Genomic DNA, 8903 nt, shown 5'->3' on the forward strand with positions numbered 1-8903 from the left:
ATCGTCCTATTAGGGAAGAGGGCACTTTCAGACAAGTACCTCTATAACATGAAAAGTGAGGTGATACAGTCTTTTCATGCGGATTGTGCCATTTTATTGATCATACACCTGAATTGTCCCCACCACCACCCATCTAAGTGCTAACCAGAATGAACCCTGCTTAGTATCTGGGGTTGGATGGAGCAATATAGCCTCTCTTTCCTTGCCTTATTCTAACCCTTCATAAATTGGCCAGTTGTACAGTGAGGAAAAGTGTTCAACTGCATGTGTAGGTCCAGGTGAGTTAAATGTTTTATTTGCCTATTGATTAAACATTAATGCTAGACTTAAAAGATTATCAGTCTTGCAGCACAATCTTAAGCATGTCTGCTCAGAAGTAAATTGTAATTAATACAGTTAGGATTGCAGTGTGATGGGAAAAAACAAAAATAGGGCAATCCCAATTCCTAAGAAGTTAGGAAGAAGCTGTCAGAGGGAGCAGCCAAAATAAACCTCTGTGGATTTTCAAAGGAGGATTGTCAAAGAATTGTCCCCCTGGGTCCCCTTGCTCTCAGCACCCCAAGGGGGTTCTTTGCTTCTGAGAACAGTCCCAACTCCTTTGGGTCTCTGCTTCCCAGGCAAAACCCTCCCTCCTTCAGGAGTAATTACTCAGTAGTACCGGCACCACTCCTCTTCCTGGTACCTTTCTCTGAGGAAGGGGAACTCAGAGAACTGCTGAATTCTAAAGGGATTAACCCTCATTAACCAATCAGTAGCGTTCAGCAATCAAGGACTAGATTTAGAATCGCTAGTTTCAAGCCAATACACACCATTTATAAAAGGATAGTTTATTTAAAAGTAAACAGAATGGTATATACAAAAGAGAGAGCAGCAGTTTGTTTCCTTAAAGCTAATCACCCTCAGATGGGCTACATGAGGTACATTGGCATAACAACAGTGAGAGGTTCAATATAGACAAAAGAATATAACAAAGATCTAACTAAGCTAAGATCCTATACTTACAGTAGTAGAATAGATCCTATTCTCCCAGTAGAATAGCCTGGTTCCCAAATGGCTTTTCTCTGTCAAACTTCAGGCGAGTCAAGGTAGATGGAAAAAGGGAACAGCCAACGAAGGAGTATTCACTAGTAGGCAAAAAACGTTGAGGTTTAAGAATGTCCCTATAGCCCACAGATATTTCTATCAAACTTTAAAAAGCAGGGAAATTGGGCAGCTATAGTGAATGCACCAGGGGAGCAGGAGACCTGAACTCCTCTCTGAGATATTGGACTGCCCTACAAATTGGTCAAAATGCAAACACCATTTGGGTTGGTCTTTTCACAGTCCAATCCACTTCCTGTGTAGCTTGGCAGAATTTGGTAACATGTGCCAGTTACCATATAGACATGGGGGACTCGGTGCCAGAGGAAAAGACGACTTCAAGGAAACAAGATGAGTCTTCCCTACAACCTCTGGAGACTTGCTGAAAGGAACTGGGATCAGGCTGAGTCATTTGCAGTTTTTAGATAAGTCTTCCATCTCCTTTACTGCAGATCTACAGTTTGCATGGGACTTTATAGGTTCAGATTCTGGCTTTCTTCTGGAGCCTCTTTGGAATGGTGGAGTCTCTAGTGTTTGACTAGAGCCTGCCTCTTCCTAAACCTTCTGCTACACTCAATGTGGCGATAAGGTTTCTCTCCTGTGTGGATTCTCCAGTGAATGATAAGGTCAGAGAGCCAAGCAAACTTCCACTCATATTCATCACAAGGAAATGTTTTTTCTCCTGTGTGGATTTTTTGATGTCTGCTAATATCAGAGGGCTGATTGAATCTTTTCCAACAATCACTGCAAGAATATGATCTTTCTCCTGAGTGGATTCGCTGGTGTGCAGTCAGAGCAGAGTGCTGAATAAAGCTGTGCCTGCATTCAGCACAGCTATGAGGCTTCTCTCCTGAGTGGGTCCTCTGATGTTTAGTGAGAGCAGAGCTTGCTACAAGCCACTTCCCACACTCAGAGCAAGCATAGGGCTTCTGTCCCATGTGGATTCTCTCATGTACAGTAAGTGCTGATTGGTGGCTGAAGCGCTTGTGGCACAGAGTACAGCGGTAGGGCCTTTCCTGAGTAGATTCTTTGGTGGATAAGATGTGCCCATTGACTGAATGCTTCACCATACTCAGTGCAATGATGAGGTTTTTCCCCAGAATGAATTCTTTGATGCCTAGTAAGGTGGGATATCTGACAAGCATTTTCTACACTCACCACAGTGATAGGGCTTTTCTCCCATTCAAGTGTTTGACCAGATCTGATGGACAGTTGAATCTTGTCCCACATTCAGAGCAGGGATGGGGCTTCCCTCCCAAGTGGATTCCCTGATGTCTCGTGAGGTGGGAGATTTGTCCAAAGCTTTCCCCACACATTCCACAGTGAGAGGGCTTCTCCCGAGTGGATTTTCTGGTGTTTGGACAGTTCTGAAGGCCTAGTAAAAAAATTACCCACACTCAGTGCAGGGATGGGATCTCTCTCTCTTTTGGTTTTCCCTCTCTGCTGCTTCTCCCCCAAACATTTTTATGCATCCTTGAAGTTCAAACTCTCACCTCCCAGCTTTCTTCACTTTAACAGTATAATTTAGAGAATGGAGAAAGAATATTTGTGTGTGTGCACTGCTATTTAATACAGGGAAGTCAGAAATCTTTGCCATTCTACTTCAAACCTCCCAGAGATTTACCAGTCGATTCCAATCTACCTTCTGCTTGCCCTTGCTACTAGGCAGATATACATAGCATTCACTCACGTATCCCATGGTCTGAAGACACAGGATGTAACGACTGTGTTAAATCTAGGTCTGGTCTGTGCCTGGATGGGAGACTAGCAAGAAAGTCTACGCATGCGACTTTTACTTCATGGAGGAAAAGAGGAGTATAAATTAGAATAGAATAGAATGGTTCAGCTCTTGAGTGTGCAAACAGAAGCACAATTGTCCCTGGAAAATGACAGGTGCCTTTTCATGAATTTGGAGGTAGGGAGACGATTGGTCTAGTGCTCACCCTGGACAATGGTATTCCTGATGTCCAGCGTTTGGGCATCCTTGCAGTGCTGCCTTCGCCTGGTGTTTGGCCGAGCTCTTTGCACATCAGGCAGTTCACAGGTGCTCCTTGAAACATCCTCAACACCTGAAATGGCAACCACATTCCAACAGAACAGGACGGAGTGGCCGGGAAAGAGAAAGCTAGACCTGCAAACTCAAATTAGGAGGTGTCCTATTTGCACATGCTGGCCAATTCAGACCTCACACATACAGACAAGAGTCATAACCAAAGCCTGGTGCCCATGTTGTAAAAATAGCCGCTTCCTTGGTTGCCTTCAGTGAATAAAGCTCGCCTTCAGGCAGCTAGGCAGAAAAGTGGGGAGGGGAAGGGGTTGAAAGATTTCTCCCTTTAAACCACAAACAGTTACAGCTGCAATCCTATATGCCCTTTGAACACAGTGGGACTTGTGTCTAAGTAAACATGCATAGGGCTGTGTGCGATAACAGGTTTGAGACAATAAGTAAGCCAAAAAAATTAATTAAAAATATATTGTGGGGTTAGTTGCAAAACTGTTTTATGATTGCCAGATGGGCAGCTGTGTTGGATCATTCCACATGGTATCTATCACCATACGTGCAACAGCATCTTACTTATTTCTACAGAACCATCTGTGTATATGGCACTTTATCAAGAATGACAAGGCATGTCCCCACTGCAAGGGGCTTACAATCTAAAATGAGACACAAGGGAGCCAACAAAGGAAGATAAAGGAAACAAGGCAGGGCTAAACAGGGGGAGAACATGCCATTATTTCATTTACATTTACACAATGCCACCAAAGACCTTTTTTAAACATTTCTGATGGTGTGCAATGGTATAATCTTCCCAAGGCTTACGAGGTGGAATGTGTTTGGTGGGAAGAGAACAAGAGAGAATTGATACACCCATAAAGGGCCCGAAATTGAGAACTGCCAAGTTAGATAGGAACAATATTTAATTTAATTTATTAGAGTTATTTTTATACTGCCTGTCAGCTACATTTTTCAGGACAGTTTTCAAGAAAGAATAAAATGATCAAAAATGGTAAATATAAACAAAACATAAAAGCATGTTGAGGAGAATTAACAGGGCAATCCTATACAGGTGTACTCAGAAGTAGGTCCCATTGAGTGCAATGCGCTTACTTCTAGATAAATGGATCTAGGCTTGTAACTTACACAGCTTCAAGATCTCTCTCCATGTCCCATGATTGGCTCAGGACCTCTAGGGCTCCAAGCACTGTCTCACCTGTTCTTCCTGTCTTCTGCATTCTCACTGTCTCAGCAGAAAACCCTCTGCCAGTGCTACATAGGGTTGCCAGGTTCAGGGCCTGAGACTGATCCTGTATCTTTAGGAGAAGAGAAAGTCAGCCAAGTGCAGGTGTTCTTGCAACACTGTAATGGGAAAAACCACAAGGAGGAATTTCCCCTTCCCCCTGCACAACTCTGCAATCATAGTAATTAAAACACACCAAGGCTGCAATCCAATACATGCCTACTCAGAAGTAAGCTCTGTTGGGTTCAATGAGACTCTTCCAGGTAAGTGGGTATTGGATTGCAGCCCAAATCACTATCTCACACTTCAACATCATTCAACTGACAACAAGAATGGATGTTTGGATGGGCAGGGGGATTTTTACCAGTTCTCAGGCTGATCTGGGGCACACTTTGGATCACTTAGCACAGGTTAAGAGCACACGCATGCACAAACACACACACACACAAATCCAGATCACGCAACATGGAAGACATATTTCAGTGCCTGTTCCATGTTTTGGAGAGCCCTTGGACAAGATGTTCTGAGTGGACCTCCCCCCCCGCTATCCTTGCCATTATTGCCACTGGGCCAAATGTGCATCACTGGGCACCTGCCAAGGCCCATGCCACTGCAGGAAGCCCTCTGCCACACTCTAGTGACTTGTGGTCCTGCTCCTCATCCTGTACTGGCCCTGCCCATGCTCCTCTGTTGTCTCCAAGCATGCAAGCAACTGCAAGAGTGAGCAGCGCCCACCACTTGGGCTCCCCTTCTGAGTGGCTGTACGAAGTGGGCCCAAAGAGACAGGGTAAGTGACTTAGCCCCGGTGCCTTGGTGTATTGCCAAGAGGCAATAAATTACAGGGCTTGTGATTTCAAGGCAATAAAACACTAAAGGAAGAAAGGGTTACAACGCTTTTAATGAGAGCAATTGATGTTTTTACAACAGTGGGCACCCAATCAATAAAGTAGAGATAACAGCTACTGTGCGTACCAACAATTTCACCAGCCTTCAGTTGCTGAGAGTCCCGGGGCAGCAACAAGCAAGATCTCTGTAATGCAGATTTCCAGGTGATAAACCCACAGCATCTGCATGCACGGCAGACTGGTGGACTCACCGAGCAGGACCTGGGGACCTCCTCGTACACCAAAGCAAGCCCCCAAGTCCCGGGTGCAGTTTTGCACCTGGTGACTTTAGTTCTACCTGTGAGATGCTTATTTTCACTTGGATCCCATGCCTCTGCTTTTTTTATTCCTTCTGTTGGGTCAATGTTTTGAATCAGCCTAGCTGGGAACACAGCTGGGAGGCTGAGTTCCCATCCGTGACCTTGATACTCGCTGTTTCTTTGGCTCATTAGAAGCCTTCCTCACCTGATCTGTTTTTTTATTCTCAGACTCCTGTCAGTACTTTCTGCTATGAGAAAGACTGCGAAATAAGCCTACCTGGCTTAACTACAAGGGAAGGGTGTGAGACAGGAGCATGGGACAGGAGAATGGGGTGTGCCACCCTAAATCTCCTCTGTGTACTGATGGCTTGTGGATTTGGCAATACACTTGGAGAGGAGGAGCTGTGAAGAAGGCATCTTGCTAAAAGAACACTCTCTCCCCCACTCAAACCCCCACCACCACCTAGAGCTTTGGGGAAGGGTTGTGGCTCAGTGGCTGAGCATATGCATTGCATGCAAAAGGGTCCAGATTCAACTCTTGGCATCTCCAGAGAGACCCCCGTCTGGTGTCTTGGAGATCCCCTGCCAGTCAATACTGCTAGATGGACTAATGGTTTGACTCAGGATAAAGAAGCTTCCCTTCCCATGCTCCTATAAGCTGGTACTAGTCATCTTGGTCTCTTAGACAATCCAAACAAGCTCAGGAAGGTACTACCATTATTAGGACCAGCAGAAAGTCACAAAGTCATGAGCAAGCTTCTTTGGGATAGATATTAAACAAAGAGGGAGGGAAGGGAGAGAACAAGAAAGCTGGGCATGATCTGAATGCCCCAGTGTGGCTGCATAAACATCACACATTTAAAGCACATGACTTCCCCAGTCCTGGGAACTGAACTACAATGCCCAGCACCCTTAACAAACTAGTTTCCAAGATTCTTCGGGGGAAGCCATGTACTCTCAGTGCAAGCCATGTACTCTCAGTGCATTGTATGCGTAGGCAGTAACAATCGTAAGATGGAGTGGAGAAGGAGCTGGGCCAACTTACAGTGCAATTCTGTGTATGTTTACTCAGAAGTATGCTCTACCTGGCTCAGTCGGATATGACAGGAGCAAGCCATGGTTCAAGGGTACCATGATAATAATCTGAGGTGAAAGTTCAAAACTGATACAAATTCATACAAAGCATGAATTTCAACCAATGAGGTCTTCAAAGCCCCACCTGCCTTCCCGTACAATATGTGAGCACTTGAGTTTTGTATCCTCTGTACATCCAGTTTGGGGCTGCGGCATTGTGAGGTGATGTTCCCATGATGATGATCCTCTGTGTTGCAGACTGCTGGTCTGCCTGCTCCTCCCAGCTGTTCTGTCCCTCCGAGCTCAGGTTGTATTTTATTTATGTAAACAATTATCCTGCTGTGTGGCTGAAAAAGGCTCCCAGGGTGGCTTGCAATTATCAAGAATAGGATAGCTAAAGGACATGACACAAAAGGAAGGAAAACTTTGAGGGAGAAGGGAAAAAAGCAAATGCAGGGACCAGACCTCAGTTACATTTTTTATATCATTTCTGCCAGGGAAGGACACAGCAAGTTCCCTTCAGCTGCTCCTTCTCTGGCAGATGGATGTGACCAGGTTGGTCTCCCCCTTGCTAAGAGGATCTTACTGGAAAGCAGGGGCCTTAGAGCCCTGGCCAATGGTAGAGGCCAAGAGTGTAGTGCACTCTACTGTACGGTATAGCCCAGTCCCTACATCAAACTCTGCTGCCTGCCTTCACTGTCTGATCGCAGCTCCCATCTTCACACATTCACTCTCAAGAGTCTGGCAACTCTTCTCCTTCTCCTCTAACCAGCTTCTCCCCCTCCCTAGTTTCTCATCCTCTAGTTCAACTGCCACCCTCTAGTTTTAACTGCTACTCCTCCCAACATTCCAGTCTCCTTGGCGATGGTTGCCTAGACGGATGCATGCTCTCCTGGCCTCTCTAGTGCATCTGCCCACACGGGATAACTCCCAGGTAAGTGTGCATAGGATGTCTAGTTTATTTAAATTAGCCTCTCCTGATCAAGCCAGCCCCCTTACAAAAACACTCGACTGAAACACATACTCTGCCGCACACTGAACCCTCCTGTTCCATGAGGTTCAACAGGATAATGGCGATTCTCTTCCAGTACTGAATCGCACAAGCCAAAAAAGTAGGGCATGTGGACAGATTGCCAGTCACTATGTATTTAACCATGAGTCAACTCACAAGACTATGCTGTCAGCTAACTTAGCAGTATATTTCTGTCCATTTTTGGTCTTGACTCTTGGTTTGGGAGCAGATATGGCCAACATTTGTCTGTGCCAATCTTCCGTTTGCTTTTTATGTTCAAAAATGAGATATGTGGTTTTGTTATGTGCCTTCAAGTCAATTACAACTTATGGCGACCCTATGAACAGGGCTGTGGAGTCGGTACACCAGACCTTCGACTCCAACTCCTCTATTTTTCTACTATCTGACTCTGACTCCTTCATAAATGGCAAATGTATATTAACTAGTAATAACACATTTACTGTAGTAAAATGGTAGCACAAGGCATTTCATCACCACCATGTGAATCCAGAGCTTGGAAAAGTTACTTTTTTGAACTACAACTCCCACGAGCCCAATCCCTGGGGCTGATGGGAGTTGTAGTTTAAAAAAGTAACTTTTCCAAGCTCTGGATTCACGTGGTGGTGATGAAATGCCTTGTGCTACCTTTTTACTACAGTAAATTTGTTATTACTAGTTAATATACATTTGCCATTTATGAAGGAATCGGAGTCGGAATCTGAGTAGGAGCCAGTACATTTCTACCTTCCCCGACTCCACCCAAAATTGCTCCCGACTACTCCATAGCCCTGCCTATGAATCAGCAACCTCCAGCAGCATCCGTCATAAACCACCCTGTTCAGATCTTGCAAGTTTAGATCTGTGGTTTTCTTAATGGAATCAATCCATCTCGTTTAGCCTTCCTCTTTTTCTACTCCTTCGTTTTCCCCAACATTGTCTCTCCTAGTGAATCATGTCTTCTCATGATATGTCTAAAGTTTGATAACCTGTTTCATCATTTTAGCTTCTAGTGACAGTTCTGGTTTAATTTGTTCTAACACCCAATTATTTGTCTTTTTCGCAGTCCATGGTATGCGCAAAGCTCTCCTCCAACACATTTCAAATGAGTTGATTTTTCTCTTATCCACTTTTTTCACTGTCCAACTTTCATATCAGTACATAGATTTCGAGAATACCATGGTCTGAATGATCCTGACTTTAGTGTTGGTGTTGTCAGGTGTGGGACATCACCAATTTGTGCTTGCTGTCAACTTACCTTCCATGTACTCGCAGTTCTCCCTGGTCTTCCAGGCCCAAACATAGATGGGGAAGATCAAGTTCCTTTGACCAGCAACAATGTCCCATCTTGTCTGGG

The sequence above is a fragment of the Rhineura floridana genome, chromosome 11 (assembly GCF_030035675.1).
Source record: "Rhineura floridana isolate rRhiFlo1 chromosome 11, rRhiFlo1.hap2, whole genome shotgun sequence".
Lineage (NCBI taxonomy): Eukaryota > Metazoa > Chordata > Lepidosauria > Squamata > Rhineuridae > Rhineura > Rhineura floridana.